Source organism: Lissotriton vulgaris, chromosome 1_1 (genome assembly GCF_964263255.1).
Source record: "Lissotriton vulgaris chromosome 1_1, aLisVul1.2, whole genome shotgun sequence".
NCBI lineage: Eukaryota > Metazoa > Chordata > Amphibia > Caudata > Salamandridae > Lissotriton > Lissotriton vulgaris.
The window spans coordinates 819,124,848-819,146,612 of NC_141685.1; the positions used below are offsets into that span (position 1 = coordinate 819,124,848).

General features: G+C 44.4%; 1 protein-coding gene across 2 annotated transcripts in view; it reads left to right on the forward strand.

The window, feature by feature from the left end:
- MGST3 (microsomal glutathione S-transferase 3) overlaps positions 1 to 21,765 on the forward strand; it is a 157,267-nt gene that overhangs the window by 96,761 nt on the left and 38,741 nt on the right. Inside the window, exon 1 of one of the 2 annotated variants that reach the window (XM_086957182.1) lies at positions 7,083 to 7,219. The exons of the other annotated variant lie outside the window; for it this stretch is intronic. The gene's annotated coding sequence lies outside the window, so the exon portion shown is untranslated. Of the gene's footprint in view, positions 1 to 7,082; positions 7,220 to 21,765 lie in introns of those variants that run through there. 2 annotated transcript variants of the gene reach the window in all.

Consider the following 21,765-nt stretch of genomic DNA (forward strand, 5'->3'; position numbering starts at 1 on the left):
AAAAAAAGAAAAAATCCACAAATTTGCGAGAGTTCACGGATTTTGCGGATTGCGAATTCATGAATACGCAAATTCGCGAACCGCGACTTCGCAAAATTCTCCCATGCTTACTCAGTTCCCCAGCTGCCCAGCACTTAGTGGGCAGCTGCATCGTTTAGACCTAAGAACCCTTGCACATTCTTCTTTGGCTGCCTGCGCAGCCCAGCTCAGCCCTGACATTGTGGACAAAGGGCGTTTCAGCCTCCTGAGAATCTAAGTTAGCCTGGGGACAGTTTCATGTGTTGTGCCCTTGCTTGGTGTACATGGTTATGCCTTATGTGATTTTTGCGCAATGTGATGGCCTACTGTGCTAGAGAGAATACTTGCCTAATGTGATTTATGCATAATATGCAATGCCTTTATGCCTTATACCTCTAAATGTGTTTCTTATGCTTAGGAGGTTGTTTTGCCTAGTAGATGTTATACTAGTGAGTTCATGTTTCCCTGCGTGATATTCCTGAAGTGGTTAGGATTGCGTAGTGTGTACCTACCTTCTACCAGTGGTTACTGGTTGTGTGCTACATTTGCTATTTGGTGCTACAAGTATTCTATGTTCTAAGTGCTATTCCTATAAAGAGCTAGTTCTAAAAAGTGTTTATTCCTGACAGTGTTCCATGTGGTCCTGTCCTGTGTATATAATTCCCTGTAAATTCCGCCTGTGCCAGTGGCACAGTGTAAATTGTGTGTTTATTATCTAAGGTGGTTGGTATAATACTAAGGCTATTTTTTATATAACCTTGTGTTGAGTTTCCTTTGTGGTGGGCCTTGGGTGTTGTTGCTGGGTGCGCTTTACACATCGCCTCCGGGATAAGCCTGACTGCTCGTGCCAAGCTACCAAGGGTGTGAGCAGGGGTTATCTTGGTGTGTGACTCCCTTGCCCTGACGAGAGTGTTGGTTTTTGCCAGGCTTCGGCGCAAGCCTTAGCTAACCAGAAATCGCCATTTCTAACATTCAGTATATAAGCGTAGAAGTGGTGGTGACTACAGGAGTCCATATGACAGATGTTTCAGGATATGAACCTTCACTATAGTATCTTGAGTAAAAACGGGAATGACAAAGTGTGACTACATGAGCAGTGACAGAGAATGCTGACTAAGTAAGGGTACAATAACACCACTGGGTTGGGCTCCCAACAGCAAGGCAAAGCTTCTAAGAACTAAATAACAAAATAACTGCCAATACTGTACAATGATTTATTTTCTTAATAAATGTACACTAAATGACACAAAACAAAAAGTGACATCGACTCCTTTTTCTGTCAGAATTTATCAAAATGAAATTATATTTATTCACGTATCATATTTTCCTTATTCAATTTTTTGTATTTTCCATTTTTCACAAAATTGCACCATTAAAAACACATGAAGCTACAAAAGCAATACAGTTCAATACATTTGCATACACTCAAAATTCCGGATTATTCACTCCTTCAATCATACCCACTCAACACATTCACCACATACAACACCCAATATATTTACAATAGTCAGATTTTTTTGATAACAAATCTTATTACAAAGCCATAGAAAAATAATAAATCCAACACAATTTGATTTTCAAAAATATTTTGGGATTTCAACTTTTTCACTCTTATGGCTGAAGAAAGACTGGTCTACGAGTTTCAAACTCTGGCTGGTTTTTAGAGTTCTCATCAGGACCAAAAGGACAAGCTGTGGGAAGAGGGAATAGTGACCTAATTAGTATCAATGCTCATGTGAGCTTTCTTTCCCTCTCTTCTAGTCTGAAAAACAACTCTTACCTGTATACATTTGTATATATCTCAAAAGTTTCCGTCGCAAGACACTGTAAGGGAAGTACAATCAATGTATTAGCACATAGTGCTCAGGAGGACCAACATTGTACTCATTCTCTCGCAATCTCCACGAACAAACTAAAGGTCTTTCTTCAGCCATAAGAGGGAAAAACTTGAAACCCAAAAATATTTTAGAAAATCAAATTGTGTTGGATTTATTATTTTTCTATGGCTTTGTAATAAGATTTGTTTTTTAAAAAAATCTGACTATTGTAAATATATTGGGTGTTGTATGTGGTGAATGGGTTGAGTGGGTATGATTGAAGGTGTGAATACTCCGGAATTTTGAGTGTATGCAAATGTAATGAACTGTTTTGCTTTTGTAGCTTCATGTGTTTTTAATGGTGCAATTTTGTGAAAAATGGATAATACAAAAAATTGAATAAGGAAAATATGATACTTGAATAAATATAATTTCATTTTGATAAATTCTGACAGAAAAAGGAGTCTATGTCACTTTTTGTTTTGTGTCATTTAGTGTACATTTATTAAGAAAATAAATCATTGTACAGTATTGGCAGTTATTTTGTTATTTAGACTAAGTGAGGGTGGCAGCTGTACTCACACTTTCATTCACTGACTCATTTACCCATCGCAGTGGGTTTATCATCACTCCAGAGATCTGAATATATATACCTTTCATCCTGAACTGTACACATGAGCGATGGAAGTTTTCACCAAAAATGTGTCTGTTATAATTGGAAGATGAGCTTACACGGCAGCTACCTTCTGTTAGCAAAGGAAGGTGTGTTTTGTTGCTGTCAATGAGTTCTTGTTCTGTGAAGAAAGAGACTCACATGCATCATCAGTGTTGGAGGCCTTAGCTGGTTTTCTTGTGGGGAAAGGGCAGGCAGCCAGGACCATTTTTCACAAAGGGCTGAGTCTGCCACCCTTGAGACCTTCATTTGAGAGTTGCAGTGCCAACTAGTAAAAACTCGGAGTTTGTGCACAGCATACAGACGTGATTGGCGACAGGGGCGCGCATCCTTTTGGTTGATTTTTTTTTTGGTAAGGCATCAATAATGTTGCTTGCAGGAATGTATTTAGCAAGCCCCGCATGCAAGGAAGCATTTCTTGCTCACATGACCAAAACGCATGGGGCATTTGGGGTTTTACTCCGGGGAATCCATTTATTAGGCCATCTCATCAGATAGCGTGTGTCCCCACCCCCCTGGCCTGTCACCCTCCTGATGCCGACAAAATTAGTCCTTCGACTTTGGTAGCAATTATTACCTGTTAAGTAGGGCCAGGATAGCTTTCGGGGTGAAGGGTGGTTGGGCACAGCCTGTGGCAACCTCAGTTGGCTAGCTTCCTAACTATTCGGTAAGGACGGGGAACATGGAGAGCCAATGGTTTGGGATCTTGCACAGCAGGACTATGGGTCTACTTTTACTTTTGCCTGGCCTGAGTGCACTCAACATTTAATGAAGTTAAGCCGCGGTTCGACCAGCTAAGCTCATTACGATTTTCAAAGGATAAAGAGGTTACCTCTCTAGGGATAGGCATATGTTAAACAGTTGGGCTTAGTGAGGTTCCTTAAACTGAAGCGGGTGTGTTATCTTTCCAAGGTTATCTTTTCTTTTTCATGAAGATCAGCATATGTGACACACAATGGGTTTTGCACACGGCAGGGGGGGCTCCTTTTTCGCTCCGTCTAGTTAGTCACAGGGTACGCACTTGTCAATTTCTTACCTTGTTTTAACCCACAAGGTAAGAAAGTAAAGTCTGGGCGTCCGTAAGTGCAGTATTGGTGCACCACTGCGATCTTCAGCAGCAAGTTCACTCTAAATCTGACTGGGTGGTTTTCCGGGGCAATAGGCACTGTCTGTTAATTATCACCACCGGCGCCTCTGACAGTCTGCCACTAGGTGGCACTGTCTGGCTTGGAGAGAGGATCACTACATCAGGCACTGAGTAAGTCAAGTCATGGTTGACTATTGCGTTTTGCCCAAGCCATCCTGTTAGCCTTGGTGGCCTGGATTGCCTCATGTGTCACACTTCGAGTGCGAGTTATATAGAGACTTGTGAGTTCTGTAATTTTGATTGCCAAGTTTGCTGTGCTTCAAGGATAGAGGTTGAATGTCTCCTGGCAAGTTCGGCTTGCAATTTTGGTTACATAGGGTTTGGTGATTGCATTATCCTTTAACCCCTTCCATGCGGGGAATATTCCCCCGTCGTGCTCGAGGGAGTGGGAAGCACGCGCAGCGCCCCAGTGCTCATGACGAGCTCAGCTCGTCATGAGCCACGGTGGTCGTGTGCTCATGACGAGCTGAGCTCGTCATGACCACACCAGTTTCATTAGAATGCTTGCACAGCAGGGGAATTTGCCCAGCGTGCGAGCGTTCTAGCGGTCATGACGAGCTCAGCTCGTCATGAGCACATGAGCATCGTGGCTCGTGACGAGCTGAGCTCGTCATGAGCATCCAAGGTGTTAACTTGCGGTCAGAGAAAGTAGATAGCTGTTGGATATAGCAGTGCATGATCTGGGACACTTAGCAGTAAGCCAGCAAACATGAAACACATAGATCATCATCCAGAAGAGGAATGCAGAAGTGTTGGTTGTGTTTTGACTAATTCTCTGGTAGGAAGAGAGCTCCATGGGTTAAGGCGTGCACAGCAAGGATCTGGGGGTAACCAGCTATGGTTTGCTTCCTAGGTTTGTAAGGTTGATGAGCTGGGCCAAGTTCTGCTACTAAACACCATGCATAATCTATAGGTCACAGTTTGGATTACTAGCACATGCCGTGCATAATCTGTATGTCACAGTTTTGAATACTAGCAGACGTCTTATGCACAGTTACTAATAGGTTCTGACTCCTCTACTTCTGCACAACATCATATATATTGTACATTCAGGACACATAGTATACGTTCTACTGACCCCGATGAGTGGAAACCATGCAGTAGGGATTGCAACAAGTCACCTGCAGCAGGGAGTGCTGCCAGTCAGCAAAGAGTTGGTGAGTAAATAGGTCTGGCAGGTCCCGTAGGGGTGCCTACCCACCTGGCCACTGCAAGTTGTATATAGGGATCTCTAAGGACTTAGGAAGGGTCATGGCAAAGTAAATCTGGGCTGAGTCACATGCGGGGTGTGGCGGTGGTGGTACCTACATCATGTCACAGGATCCCCCCTGTTGGGTCCACCTAGGCTATAGTACAGCATCGGTGCTATATTGGACCATCATTAACACCAGCAACGGTCACATGGGTAGCAGTAAAACTTTTGTTTATTTCGCCCGGGATTGTGGCAAGCAATGTCAGCGAACTTTGTGGCTAGAAATGGAATAGGCAAAGACATATCTGTGAGTGCGCAACGCGCACTCAGCAGTATAGCAAGCTAAGTTCAGCAGAATCCAGGCATACCGTCAGTGTAAATGGAGGTTGGTCTACACGCAAATAGGTACTTTCTGTCAGCTGGGCTACAAAGTATTAAAAAACATTTCCCAAGAATACTAGCAGAAGTTGGGGAGGGCAAGGCGTCACCTAAGGTGGTGACTAGCTTATTTCGATGGACATGATCCAACAAGCGCTATACACCGAGGTGTGAGTGGAACATCAAACTGGGGACCGGTGAAATATGATGGTCTGAAATAACCCCCCGGCAGATGTGGCAGGGGGCGTGTTCACGTTGGACCCTGAAGGAGCGACGGCGGCCAATTAGTCCTTCGGGCGTTTGTGGACCTGAGCAACCGGGGGTTGCCTGCAACTCTCCGCCCCCCTGAGTTGGGAGGGGCCTGAGTAAGGGGGTGGACTGGCGGTCCGCCGGTGGGAGGGGCTATCCCCTCCCCCAAATCGACAAACACCGGTTGGTGAGGGCCACCGGGTATTTGGCTCATCAGGTGGGCAGGCGGCGAGGGGCTGCCTGTCCTGGGATCGCCCGTAAGATAACCCACCATGTTGGCATATTTGTTATGCAAATAAACCTGCAGCAATTTTCTCCAATAAAAAATGTGTTGTGTCGGATTATTTCTCCAGAGTATTGCTGTGGGTGGGATGGGGAGTGTTGCCGATATTGGCACTATGCAGGGCTTCCCTGGGCCCACGAAGGGGCTCTCCTAAGAGGGTGTCCCCACTTAGTGCCACAGGATGGCACACGGTTAGCCTCCCAGTGTTGGGGGGACTCTCGAGGGTTCCCCAGGCCTGCGTCACTTCCGGGCAGGAGAGGGCAGGGGGAGAGGTACTTATACCTCTCCCGCCCACCGATCTCCCTCTTTTCTCTTGCTGCCCTGACACCGTTTTCCTCCTCACCACGTACCCGGCGTACAGGCATGGGGGGGGGGGTGATTCGCTAACTTGCTACTCTGTTTTGCAGGCGGAGTTATAGGGCCTTCCAGAGGCTGAATGGTATAGTAAGGGTACCCTCTGCAGGAGCACAGTAAGGGTGCAAAAGCCAAAAATCCCCAGGGAGGTCCTCACGTTGGACCCTGGAGGAGCGACGGCGCCCCGTTAGTCTTTTGGGCGGTTGTGGACCTGAGCAACTGGGGGTTGCCTGCAACTCTCCGCCCCCCTGAGTTGGGGGGGCGTGAGTAAGGGGGTGGACTGGCGGTCCGCCGTGGGAGGGGCTATCCCCTCCCCCAAATCGACAAACACCGGTTGGCGAGGGCCACCGGGTATTTGGCTCATTAGGTGGGCAGGTGGCGAGGGGCTGCCTGCCCTGGGATCGCTTGTGAGACCACCATGTTTATATATTTGTTATGCAAATAAACCTGTAGCAATTTTCTCCACTAAAAAATGTGTTTTGTCTGATTATTTCTCCAGAGTATTGCTGTGGTAGGGAGGGGGAGTGTTGCAGATATTGGCACTAAGAAACAAACTGCCTTGCACAAGGAGCTGTGAGGATTATTTATGATATTTTGATTCACCAGAGACCGCACCCCTTCCTGGGAAAACACTTTGCAGCAGTCAGAGAAGCAGAAAGTGCCTTACTTGAAGAAAACAAAATGTTTATTTTGGCATACACTTTCAAGCAATAATCTAATCAGGCTCCCTGTTACAAGCACCCTTTAATATATAAACAGCCCTTTTAGCCCAATGGCTGTTGCGCGCCTGGTGCTGCACACTGCCTTCAACATGTGCAGCACGTGCTAATGCGCCGGGCGGTCATTAATACAAACTGTCGACTAGATGCCGAAATAATTCAGGTGTGACCAGTGGAACTTATACCCATCCCAAGATGGACGTGACATTGATACGCATGCGCGCGCTTCGTTCAAAGAGTGGGCATTTTCTCTTGCGTGTTCATTTGAGTAGTCTGTCGTTTGTGTTAATGACCTGCCCTGCACTTTGTCCCGTCTGACCCACACCCTTCTCCGGCAGTGTGAAGGAGCAACTCCTGGTACAACTACGCACGGGAAGGCTGCGATACAGGTGAGTACAAGGAGGGCATAGGAGTAGGGGGGCGTGGGCACTGCGTGCCGGAGGGGGCCACTCCTGCACGTTATTGGTAACTATGCCAGTGCACCCTGACCTTGAAGTAAGTTACCCGCACACCTGAACTGTATCGAGATAGGGCGATTCTTCCTGCCGCTGAGACGCTGCAGCAAAGGATCGTGCGAAGCCATTACTGCTCTTGTGTCTGTACCTCCTGAGGCTTCAGCACCTGACCTTGAAACACGTCAGTCACGCACATTTACTTTATTCGAGCGAAGGCAGTGTGATGACCAAACCGTATTATAAATTACGTGTTGGTGCTTGGTAGCCGTAAACTCTGTGCTATGGATTCCTTCTCGCTGGCTTTCATATATTCACTGGTCTCGTTCAGCACTTTCTTTTGGTACCACTCTTCCATCTTGGAAGAGGCGGCGTTGCCTAGGGTTTACTCTATGGGTTGTCTAAGGCCAAATCATCCCGTTGATGCCCATGTGTGTGGGCCGTAGCTGTCAGGTTTCCCCGGACCATACGCGAATTGCTGCCCCTGTCTAGATTTCATTTCTTTCCTTGTATTCTGGGACTTGTAGTCTTGTACAATAATGGAGTAAACAAAACTACATGTCTCAGAATTCAAAGGAAAAAAAAACTGGACTGGGGCAGCACCTCACCGTGGATCCGGAAAACGTGGCCGGGATGACTGGGGCCTCTGTCGTGCCGTAGCCGTCCGGTCCCTAACGCTTGGGACGGTCACTCGCACATCTATCTATACATTAATGCTTTAGCGGGAATCCTATTTGGTTTTTTTAACTGCTCCGACTGACGGAGCCTCTTCTACTCGCGCTTGCCATCCTGATGAGTGCCGGGGCTAGTGTAAATGCCGTTTAATAGTTATATCGTTGTAGTCCTGGAGGGGGATACATTCATGAAGGCGATACATGTTTCCTTAAAGGTCACTTGCATTAAGGTATATGAATGTAAATAATGTATCTGGAAGGTGGGCAGAATTATTTGAATGGTGATAACATTTTAGTATTTGGAGCTAAATCATGGTGGTTAGTGTGGAGTCTGTGAAGATGAAAGGCGTTTCAAAAGTGTGTACGGTTATGCGTAGAAAGTGTAATTGAATACCTTGGGCCAGATTTCTTTCAAAAGGCAAGATTTGTTTAAAAAGGCACACAGCGCAGCCCTCAAAGAGGCTGTGCTGCGTGACGGGGAGGGAGTAGGAGAGCAACATATCTACTGAGACATGGCTCTCTCCTCCCCTCTCTCTAGTGCCCGGGCTGATTTCAGCTGCCCTGTGCCACACCTTAGCGTCATAGAGCTAGAGTGCTTGCCTTAGTCTAGCATATGTTTTGTACAGTAGAATACTCTTTCTGTACATAATACTATGTCTAGACAAGTTTGAACACTTTTCCCACTTTATTTGTGTGCTCCACAGTGCAGCACGCAAGCAAAGTCGAAAAAGAAAAAAAATTAAAACATTTCTCCTACGTACGCCTCCTTTAAAGTGATGTTAACTTTTGGCGCTAAACCTTGTCTATAATAGTTTGTAGATGGGGTTTTGCGTCAAAGCGCATGGCTGGAAGCATTGGAACTCCCATGTACCAAACGTGTAATACCCCCTTGGCGCTGAGTGCTGCAAAGCAGTGCTTCACGCTGCTTTGTGTTCCTTTCAGGGTACTTTCCAGCACAAATCAAGAGGCATATTTATGAAAAAATGGAGCGCAGGGCAATGCCAAATTTGGCAATGCCGTTCTCTAACATTTTTTAAACCCAGGGATGCATGCTTTCTTTCTATGTGTGCTGCAGAATTCCGCACACATAGGAAGAGAAAAAATAAGGAGAAATTAATAATTTCTCCTCATCGCCATTCTAAGACCATGTATTATATGGCCTTAGTTTTTGGCGCTGCCCCAGCCTTGTAAATCTTGGGCAGCGTCAAAATACAATGGGTGTAACACCCATTGCACACCCCTTTGCAGCAGAGGATTGCAGCGGAAAGGGGCACGTTTACAAGGTGGCGTTAAGCCCCATTAAGTAGCTTAGCGCCACCTTGTAAATATGAGAAATGGCTGTAGGCCACTGAAGTGTCGAAAAAAAGCAATGCACCGGTGGCGATAGTGGCGTGTATATGTGCCCCCAAACAGAGGTGCAAACTAGAGCCGAATTTCGGAGGGGGGGGGGGGCTAAGAAAAAGATTCGGAGGGCGCTAATTCTTCCAGCAATACCCAGAGCGTAGGGATACAGGGGCTTAAAGAAGGGGTGAAAAAACAAAGCCTCATTAACAAGCAAATGGTCTTTTAAAGACCTATGAAGTACTTGGGTGCGACTGTGTGTGTGTGCGCGCCCCGAAGCCCTTTGAGCCCACTAGGCGTTGCCCGCCTGCCCCCCAAGTTTTGCGCTAGAAAGTAAATTGGTAAAAAATATTTTGTGCTTGTTAGCGTCACTTTTGTGATGCTAACCCAGCACAAAATGTCTGAAAGTCTACCCCTATGCATGACAGTGAATCCTCATTTGCGAGTGGGTAGGTTTTCCAACTGTCACGCCATAGAAATTTAGAGAATATAGTCCATTTTAGGGAGAGACACTAGACGTGCTTTGTGGACGAAGTCATTGAAGTCTGTCTCGGGGGTAACTCATGTTTAAGAAGACGTTTACTTGGAGGCTGATAGCAGAAAATCATAGATTTGTTTAAATTGGTGCACAGTTATGTGTACCGCCTGGAAGGCTGTGAAGGCGAGTCATGCTTGGAGAACTTTATATTTGCTTTGATGGTAATGTCCTTGAGGTCACTGTAGGCCATTGAAGTTGTGTGGACAGACACTTTAAACTGGTTCAGTACATGCCTAAGATTTAATCATTCAAAACAAGGATGCTTCCTTAAGTATATCCTAATTTTTCCTGTCTTCTCGGAAATACCTATAATCTGGGCGCATTCCGGTTGAGGCTTATCAGGCACTTCTTAGAAGAAACATCATCAATTGCAGTCCCGATACTGCTGTGAAGTTAACCTTTTAGTTTAGTTGAAATTCAGACTGGGAAATGAATTCTTGCAGCTACCCCGGTTCAGTGCTTTGAAGAAAAGCTTGTCACAATGTGTCTTTATTGTATCACTTTTTAGCTCCTGATTGCAACCACGTGCATTTAAATATACAGCAGGAACGGTTATATTGTTTCACGCTGCATTTTTTTTGTACTGTATAGAGTTTACTTGCATGTTAATACACCACATTTACCTTATCAGCTCAATAAACAATGTAAAATTATTCCGCCTCAGAATCTCGAGATTGCTCAGCCGGAAGTATTATGTTTTACACATGCTTGGCCTGGTGCCATGATAAGATGTGGTTACTCCACTCACTCTTGTTGGAGCTTCTCTGCTAGCAATGGCCTAGGTCAGGCCTTTAAGCGGGATGAAAAAACTGGCGGTCTCTGAGGGGTGTGGTCAATATCATTAAGGGCGTGGCTCAAAATACTAAATTAGAAATCTCTACTTGGCGTTATGTGCCCCGGAATGGTATGTTGCTGCTTCTGTCTTTGCATCCAGATCTATAACACAAGTAACATGCCACCTGCATCAAGCCAGTGCTACTGGCTTTGTCAATGGTTGTTGCATAAGATGATTAAGCAGCAACAATGGCATTTTATATTAAAAGTTAAAATGCTTCAGTTCTGAAATGAGACTGAAAGAACTGTAACGAGACCCTTTAAAGATATATGAAAGGCGGTGAAGGGTGGTATTGCTGTCAAGTTAAGATTTTTTTTTTTCACCCCGAGGGTGAGGTTATAATGGAGCGCCCGAAAGTGACCCGCCTCAGCACCTGCTTCTTAGAACTGCCCGTGTTTGAGCACGGGCAGGACTTGGCCCACTTAAAGCCCTGTCTAGGTGTCATGCTGTGACACGGTCCCGCTGCTGGGGTGATGCATTCAACTGGGTGTCCGCTGGCAGGGTGATCCTTGCCCCAGAGGTGGTGCCGGGCAAAGATGTGAGCTACCAGGCCCTTTAGAAGAGTTCCTTTTGGCCCCGTGACCGTTTGATGCTGGATGTCAAACGGACCCCGGACTCTCAGCCCCCATATGCGAACCGCCCGAAAGTGCGAGCTGTGGGGGTGATGGTGATCTGTGTCATTGTTGGCTCAGCACAGGTGCGAGCGTCCTTCCGGATCCTCGCTGCTCTGCTCCGGGGCAGGGCGGGCGGTGTCGGCTCCCGCTCTTCAGTGGCGTGGTCAGAAGGCGCGCGCTCTAACACTCCGAATTCAGTCCCTCTGTTCCCTGTGCGCGATACCGGTTTAAGGGCAGGTCCGGGCGTCCGGTAAAACTAGCTTCCCTCAGTGTCGGGTGCGAGGAGAAATCCCTGCACGAACTGATGATTTATAACAATAGTTGATTTATTGTTTTTTTTTTTATTTATAATAGTGCACCTCAGAGTTCTGCAGGTGGTGGTTTGAATACATTTGTATGTGCATTTATTGCACAATTAAGGAACTGTCAATTCTGCCAACGATAGGAGCGTTTTACATTGCAGGTAGGTGAGGTTTAAAATGTAAAATGGGGCACAGATGCGGAGTTTTGGAAACGAAGAAATATGTCTGTCTCTATCTTAATATTTCTCGATACCGCGAGTGCTTGTCATAAGGTGCCCCTTTGGCCTGACTCACAGATTGCATTTTGAAATCCATTGCTTTGATCCAGATTGCGTTATCGGCGGCGTCTACACAGTCGTCCTGTAAAAGATCACCTGTGGACTCCAAGGCCTTGGATGGCTCGTGCTCTCCTGTTGTGAGCTTGACGTCACGCGCACGTCTGTTGCAATGGGTGCTTGTTCTCCATGTACTTGCATGGTTTTACTACCTACTGGCGGAAAGTTGCGCACAACTAGAAACAGGCGATTGAGGGTTAAAACACGTGCCGATTCTTGGTACCACGCTACCTAGATTTAGTTTACTTAAATAAATATACCTTTTTTTGAGGCACCGCTATAGAAGCTGCGTTTTTTTTTTTAATTGTACTCGCATTCCCTCTCTTCTCTGGGTGGTTGAATGGAGTGATGTCGCATCTCTTTCCGTAGTCACAAAAGAAGGCTGCGCAGAATCAAGTTGATTCCATTGTTGCCTCCTGCAAAAGCTTTCAAAAACAGGACTTCCTACTCTTAGTAGCATAGGAATGAAGGTTTGTTGCCACATCTAACCATGCAGGAATAAGCTGCATTGCTAACTCCAGTCGGTTCGGAATATGGGTAGCTAGTGGTTGTTTTTTTTAAAGAACTATGGGTAATTAATTGCTCTGGGAGCACATGGCAAGGGCGTTGCTGCTCTAGGAGACGCCATCTTGCGGCGCTCTGGGACCCACGCCCAGTCTGTTAAACCTTGCAAACAGGCTTCAGCAAGAGCCAATTAGAGTGGATTAACGGGGAGGTTTTTGCGGAGCCTGTGAGACGCACACACCCAGGCACAGGCCTGCCAGTGTCAGCCCGGGCTACCAGAGTCCTTTTTAGGTCTCGCCCTGGAACAGGGACAGAGACTCTATAGCTGCCTGATGGCAGGGAATGAGGGACAAGAAACTGGCACGATTTTTAGCATTCGGATTTGGCTGCGCGAACGCGCACGTTCCGTCCTGCGCCGCCCTCCCAGCCTACTGCGCATGCGCCGCCCTCCCAGCCTACCGCGCATGCATGCATGCACACAGACACAGACACAGACACAGACACACACACGTCGCAGACAGACACTCGCTCACACACACCCCCTCCCCCACAGTCACACACACGCACTCCAAGACACATACACACACGCACACACATACACAGGCCGCCCCCCCCCCGCGCCTACATGCTCCTCTCCCTCCGCCCGCCCGCCGCTCAGCAACGCACTCACCGGCTTCCTCTCCTCAGCTGCAAGGCCCGGCAGCAGGACTCTTCTTCCCTCCTTCGGCACCGGGGCGCAGGGTAGGCTCCTGCCTGCTCCGGTGCTCCCTGCTCCCAACACGGCTCCAATCGCGGCTCTTCCGTGGGAGGCGGGGTAGGCTCCCGCCCTCCTACTTCCTGTTTCCGGGTGTCGCGCCGGCCTGCCTGACTTCCTGGTCGCAGGCCGGCAGAGTAACGAGGATGTTTTGCGGTATGTATTTATTTATTTAATTATGCATTTTTATATAGCGCAGACTTTACCCGAAGGCGGTATTTATTTATTTATGTATTTATGCATTTTTATATAGCGCGGACTTTACCCGAAGGCGGTATTTCTTTATTCATGTATTTATGCATTTTTATATAGCGCGGACTTTCACCTCGTGCGGAAACATTCACTTAAACCCAATGTATATACATTAGCAAGACTATAAATGGTGTTAAGAAATAGGTGCCAGTGTTAAGCAGTTCCTTGTTAATTGTCCCAAAGTGCCAAATACAGAGCACACTCTGAATTCTGTCCTAATGTGAGGCATTTTGCTGCACTCAATGAGTTGGCTTATGATGTAGCAATCGCAGCCAATAATTGAAGATGAATAATGCTGACATTGATGCATCATGGCTAGGTATGTACACAATGAATTGTTGCGCTGGTTCATATCAACATGACAAATCCCAATAGTAGGCCTACTATAATTAAGTTCTTCAAGAATTAACTTAGTCAAATAGCCATGTCCGAGAACTTCTCTATTTCTATCCTCCTTACAGTGACTGTCCGGCCCACTCAGTCAATATGTCGAGTTAGTTAGTTCCAACCACTGCAGGTTATCTTTACTTAGGAAATTCTTGCCTCCATCTCTGATTGTCAGTACAATAACCATTTCCCAAACCACAGCAGTCTAATTGTTGCTTGAAAAGGCATTATGATTGCCCAAGGAGAAAGAACAATATTTCAGGCGGTGGAGGTCAAATGGGCTAAAGGGAATTCACATCCCTTGGACCACATGGGTGCAGACTGTCATAACCATTGGATCTGGAGCTATTTTGTGGATGATGCCATCTTCTTCCCAGAAGGATAGTGACAGGTGATGAAGGTTTGAGACACAAATCTCGTGGCCTAGAACACTGTACCCAGATGTGTGCAGACGTAGGCCCCTATAAAGTCCAGTATATGATGGTTCAATGAGAGTTTTGTTCTAAGTTAATTAAAATGCTGTGAGACTGAAAGACTCTGCAAACTTGCCTGACCTTTTCCTCTGCCTTTGAGAAAAAGGCACACAGTTACCCACTCATCCACGTAAGGTTAATGTTTTATAACTTGCTTGTGGGTAGGTCTCATCAAAGAGCCAGTTCCTTGATGAACACAAGTCAGACAACTGATCAAACATCAGGATTGCAAACAGAAAATGTATATATGCTATCTTGAAAGGCTTATAAATGATAAAGTAGATCCCTTCCTTGAGTTCCAGAAGGGATAGTCCCTGATGGTTTCTGAACAAGGAAGAAGATGGATTGAGAGAATGAAATGCTTGTAATAACAAGCCAATGCATGATTACCAGCTGTGATCGTGTTTTCAAAATGTTTGTAAAGTTGATATTAAAGTGATAATTCATGCTAATTTCTGTAGTCTTATTTACATCTTGTTTACAATTATACTATACTACTAATGTATGTTTACTAGCCATAACTGTACTGTTATATGTTACATTTTAATTACAGTGGTTGCCTTTTACAATCATTTTCTTACAAACTACCTCATAAAACAAAAATATTTATGGCTAAAATATTTTGCACTGTTTGCACAATATATTTGTGATGTTTACACTTACCTATTTGAAATTAAAATGTACAAATGGACATTTAGTCAATTACCATTAAAAAGTTTAACTTTTTTGCTAAGATATTCTTGTAATCTTTTATGCAAACAAATTTAAATACTGCATAAATAATTTTAACAACAAATACTTTATATGTAGCTTTTTATGTACATAAGAAAACTATAGCATAAAGCAAAAAACATTGCCATTTACAATAATAATAGCTCAAACTTAAATAATGCGAGACCTATTGCATTGCAAATGCTTGTTTTTTCACTCTGTATTCATGATGTCCTCAAATAGCACAAATCACAAACCTGTTAAAAGCAAAACGCATTGTGAAATCTGTGTTTCGAATGGGCATAGTGCATGGTGTCTGTTGGTTCAAAGGCAGTGATCATCTTTCTCCTTAAGAGTTTGGGATGGCGAATCGCAGGAGTAGTCCAAGTAAGTTTTTCTGTTCAGCTGAGCAAAATTTGCTTACAGCCATTGACACATGTTCAGAACCGAGAACAAGCTTCGTTTAGTGGCCACAGAAAGGCTGTGCTGCATGTAGTCCTTGCACCTTTTAGAGTTTTAAGTCAAATGGCAAAAGTCTGCTTCTGGGGCCACAAGTCGTGTATCTTTTCATAGAGTGATACATTTACGCTCTAACACGAAAAACATTTTCTTAAGAATCCTCAGATTGGGTTAGAATTTTAGAAAGGATTGTCTTTCTAACCGTTCAACAGAAGGATTAGGAAACGGGCGCTTTTTACTGCTAATTTTTTGGGGTACTTTATTGGTAAGGGAGGGGGTTTCACTTGAAATAAGTTCTTAAAAAGTTTGTTTGCCCTTACATAGTCTCTTAATATTCAGTTCTGATTAGCAGCCCAGACCGGCTGTCGTGATGCAGGATTCTTTTATGCAGTCTGTACACCTGATAGGCCTGGCTGATGTTTGCACTTTGGTTATCCATTGATTGGTTGGTCTGTGTCGCATAGCACTTTTGGAACTGCGGATCCTCTCTGCCCTGTGCTTGCTGTGCTGCAAGGTGACCTGATGGCGCAATCCTTTTATATTTATCTGTCTTCACCGAAATATATCTGTCGTCACTTGGAAGGAAAGCCACCCTTTCCTTTTGTTCCTGTGTTGTGGGTGGATCTCCTGGTTGTGTTGTAGTAAGCATGATGGCTTCTGGTTCAGTATTTGCAGTCACCTTGTTTGACTTTCGGCGATATTACTGTTGCGTGCCAATCCTGTGTGTCAGTTGGCCTGCTTCCCAGGTCTGCATTTTAAAGGAAGAGCGGCAAGCATTAAACATTTATTCCTCAAATATTGTAATGGAATTTTACAAACCGGTTTCTGGTGCCAAGGGATGCCTTGAAGGGAGAAGTTCTTTCACGTTATGAGCTGTCGACCTTGAAGCTGGGGAATCGGGTTCAAGTCTCTGCAACGACGCTGCCTCAACATCCTGTTATTTTGGGCAAATCACTGTATCTCCCCATGCCTAACAAAAGACAAGCATTTGCAATGCTATAGGTCTCGCATTTATGCAAGTTTAAGTTATTGGCATTGTAGATGACAATGCCTTTTATTTAAGTTTTAAAAACGAAACAAAAATAAAAGGCATTTTCATTTGCAATGTCAATAGCTCAAAATTGCCTAAATGCGAGACCTATTGCATTGTAAATGCTTGTTTATACTGATGCTGTGTAATATCCCGCATCATTGTACAACATCGGCAAAAACCATTGGCAAAGCTGGTTGATCCAAAGGTGAGACGTATTGACTTTGACAATACTTGTTCAGCTCGTTTACTTTGAATTTCCTATGCAACTATATTTATGAATTGTATACAACTATATTTATGAATTGTATACCATTCTTGCTTCTTAATTGCTTTCAGAATTCGTGTATTTATTTCAAAATGGTCAAGTTACTAGTAACCACTAGTATTTTGGAATTGTCTTGAATTGTCCTTTTTTAGCATTTGCTGTCCAACCTTATTGAATCTGCTTGAGTGCAAGGTGTATCGCGTATCCACAGCCACTTGTTAGTTATCCAACTTGTGCTTGCACGCGTTTCCGTTTTGCTTAGTCACTGCTTTCCTGTTGCACAAGCATTGAATCTTTGTCTGTGTGAGCGTAGGAGGGAAGGCCTAAGCAATCAAAGTGTTCACTCCCACGGGTGTGGTGGCAGCCTTCACCTTCACCACACAAGGTGTGCCGTTGTGGTTTAGATGCAGTATAATTGTATTGCAGCATTTATACAGTAATCACTACCCCTATGTGGTGAAGCGCTTGCCTACGGAAGCATTTTGGAAGAGTTATATTTTGCGTCTGATGAATGTGGGTGCAACAAGGTATAGACTGTTGGCATAGTTAAGCTTGGAGATGAAGAGTGGGCTAACCAGTATATGCATTGTAATCCGAGCTGTTACATTGGAAAGCGGTATCAACACATTTGTTTCCACTTGGGAAGAGAAACAGGCCTCTGCTCAACATCCTATGATTGTGGGCAAATCCCCTAATCTCTTTGTTCCTTTATAAAAAGGGAAAAGCCATGAAGTTTACAATTGGCAGACCACAGCAGTGCTACACCCTGGCCCGGCAGTTTACCTTTTCATACATACATGAAAAGGGGATTATAGGCCAATAAGCCTGATTGACTCCACACAAAAAGTAGCCGGAAAAGTTATCCTGGGGAGAATCCTCCAATGGGTGGATGAGAACCAAGTTCTATCGGACTTCCAAGCAGGCTTTCGCTCAGGAACGGGCACAATCGAGCAGGTCTTTAGGTTGACACTCCTCTACTGGAAGGTGGTGGAACTTGGCAAGGGCAGTCTCTATTTGGCTTTCATCGACTTGAAGACTGCCTTTGACCTAGTTCCCAGGGAGGAACTTTGGAGGGTTCTCCACGGTCTGGGCCTGCCCCCGTATATCCTGTTTCTCCTCACCAAACTTCACATGAACAACTTTGCCCAGGTTCGTTGGGGGAGAAATGACGAAACAACAGATAGGATCCTGGTTTGTAGGGGTGTTAGACAGGGTTGCGTGTTAGCTCCCACACTCTTTTCCCTATATGTAAATGGTGTGGTGGAGCATCTGCTACAGGAACCTGCGGACGCACCCTGCCTGGGGGTTGTGCGGACCCCAACATTGTTGTTCGCGGATGACTCTCCTAATTTCGAAGACCCCCCAGGGGCTCCAGAAGTTGTTGATCTGTTTTCAGGACTTTTGTGTAACCAGAGGGCTGGTGATAAACGTAGAAAAAACGAAATATTTGATACTACGCCCACCAAGGAAACTAGGTCGTCCTCCCACCCTGAACTCGGTCCCACTGGAGAAAGTGTCTGAATTTGATTATTTGGGTCTACGTTTGAACGACAAAATGAGTTGGTCTTCCCACATCGATAAGATGGTTCTCTGTCACAAAAGGGTAGGGGGTGCCTTACTAAAGGAATATCATGCATCCTCCAGATCTTCAGTGGCGCCTGTAATCGAGATCTACAAGGCTAGGGGGGTCACTTCTGCTCTCTATGGCGCGGAGCTATGGGGGTCACTCTAATTTGGATTCCTTATCCAAGGCCGAAAACAAGCTCCTGAAGGACCTCCTAGCTCTCCCCTCGAGCACCCCTACAGTTCTGGTGCTATTGGACTTGGGTTGTAGAAGTATCAAAGACCAGGCCCGACTTCGCCCATTGCTCCTATGGTCCCGCATATGGAGGGTCCCGGAACTAAAATCCTACGCTGAGGGTTTATCAGAAGTAATGGACATGGGGGGTTGGAATAAGATCAAGTGGTTGAGGGACACAAAAACCTTTTGGGAGAACTGGGCCTAGGAGATTGTTGGACCGCAAGATCTGCCCCTCCCAATGCAGTCCTCAAAAACTATATTGGGACTGGGTCTCTTGCCAACTAATTGGAAATCCACATCACTGTAATTCGACTGCAGTGTTCCTCAGAATAAAGGATGTGGTATTATACGAACCCTACATGGACTTAATTACTATGTCAGCGGATAGGGCCCTCTACTTCAAATTTAGAGTTGGCACTCTCCCGCTTGGAGCAATCGTTTCTAAGTGGAAGTCCCATGCTCATTTATCCCCCTTTTGTGCACGCTGCCCAGCCAGGCCCGAGACGGTGGCACACGTACTTTTTGAGTGTCCAGACTATATCCACCCAAGGAGATACTGGCTGAAACCCCTCTTCAAACTCTTGGGGAACACGCATGCATTCGGTGGCTCTCCGAATTCTATTGACTGATACCTCCCCTTTTATAGTTTGTGGTGTCTCCAAATTTTCAAAACGTTGCTGGTTGATACGTTGCAATGGATTGTCTATTTCGGTTTAATCTATTTTTAGCTCATTTTATTCTAGGGGGTCCCCTAAAATCTTATCCTCTTAAAATATATGACATACTTGCACTTTTTGTAATGTTGTTTTTATAATGTATGTTATGCTTGTAAGATGTCTTTGCATATCGAATAAAGCTTTCAACCAACCAACCAACATACTTGAACATCATCCAGTTACAGTGAGTGAATTATTCACGCAGTTCTTAAGCCGAAGAAATAATTGTCACATTTAATAAGACGTAGGTTATGTTAACTTTCATACAATTTGGATAGTAAGTGAAGTGGTACCAACATTTCATATGTGAATTTTTTATAACACCGAAGAACTAGTTTTAATTTTATAGTATTTCCTCTCCCAGTCAAATTGCGTTCAAAAACAAGCACTGGCAATATCAATAGGTCTGGCTTATCTTATAAATGAAAGTGCCTTTTATGTCACCGATGGAGGTAGACCATAATTAATTATGCACACCCTCTCACCTTTGCGCTCATGCATCCATTCAGCAATACTCTGACTAGTCTTTGCATTCGCCCTCTGACACAACTGCAATAAAACACATTCAAATTCAACAACATGCACAAGATAAAGTACAATTATAAATGTAGAAAATATGCTGTCTTCTACACAAAGCATATGTTTGCAATAAGAAAGGACCATAGCAGAGGGTGTCCATCTTGCAATTGTGTTGTAAATAGTCTATCATTGTTTTAAGTATGGTTGTCACATTTAGTACCAATATGTGGGTCATATTGGACTGGTAAAACAGTGAATCACTATGAACAATTGCATTCCATAATAATTTCCAGGGTTGGAGGAATTGGCCACGTGTAATGTGGTGCACCGCAGATTAAATGAGCGGCAAGCACGCAGTTAGCACTGCTTGGAGTGCTGTAGTATCCTCCTTAAGAAACATTTTCTTTTTTTATTTAAAAAAGAGATAGAAGCAAAGAAAGGGGAAGTTAAAAACTTAAGGGACTGGCCAACCATTGAAGCATAATAAGGTGGATGACCAAGCGTGATCGGAAAACGCCATCATTCACAGGGCGAAAGAGCCAGTGACTGATACAATCTGAACAATTACCCCATGCAGTTTGCTGTCATGTGTGAAAGCAGAGTGTAAATGACAGACCAATGTCAGAACGTAGTGGACCCAAGGGCCCTTTTTGTGTGTGTGTGTGTGTGTGTGTGTGTATGTGTATTATTATTTAAGGATTAAAAAAAAAGAATATTACAAGATCCTGGCAATCATCTAGGAGACTCTAGTACGAATTATTATAGTGCAAATCTTTTTCCCCTAGGGTTTTCCAGATGCATTAACAAACATCAAAATCACTCCCTACAAAGATAATCTGATATTTTGTGTAACAAAATACCTATCTGTAGGCTTTAATATTGGGAAATAACTATCCATCCTTAAAAGCCTGTTGATGATGTATGCTTTTCACAATTAATCTGTCAAGCCTAATATGCTTATCATACTTTTTTTTTTAAATAATAAACAAATCAGGCCTATGGCAACAAATATGTTCTTCCAGTGAACCAATCTGGCCTGTTGCTGTAATCTGTGGCTCATCACCATAACTAGCTGAGGCCTCATGTACTGAGCATAAGCTTTCCCACAAGGCAACTTGAAGAATACAGTCCAAAAATTACAGGGCATACAAACATTCAGATGGCAAATTAAAAATTCTGCCTCTCTTGAGAGGGCCTACCAAGGATTCCGACCGTACAAATCTTCTATACCCCTAGTTTGTCAGAGGAGGTAACCAGCACCAAAATGCTTGCTTACTATGGTAATCTGTGAGATACCATGTAACAATGTACCTATCTGTATGCTTTAATACAGAGTAATAACCGATCCTTAAGTGCCTATTGACTTTAAAATAGGATTTTCACAATCAATATGTCAAGCCTACTGCCTTTATTGTAACTTTATACACAAGCAAACCTTTATCATTGGCTTGTTACCATAAGCAAATCAGACCTACTATGTTGGTTCATACGCCTTCCCCCAAGGCAACCATAAAGAATACCGTAATAAAATTACACATCTGTGCATAATCCAGTTATCAAAACAATACATAATCCCTACTACTTCAGCCTAATAAAGGTTATCACAGAGCAAATAGTCTATCCCCATGGTTTGTTCAGGTGAATCACTAGCACCAAAACACATGCCTGCTACAATAATCATTAAGCATCCATGTAGCAAAATGCTTGTCTGCAGACTTTGGCAGGGAGTAATAACAATCCACCCTGAAAATCTGTTTGCCTTTAAAACCTACTTTTCACAATAAATAGGGCCTATATACAACCCAGGTCTTCAGAAGTGCACTGAAGCTGGCAACTACCAGACATACATTTCTAAAATAAAAAACGGGAACAAAATTGCAGTTGGCAAAACAACATACAGCCCTCTCAATAGGGCTAAACTAGAATCCTCAATGTGAAATTAAACTCCACTCCCTTGGTTTGTGAGAGTG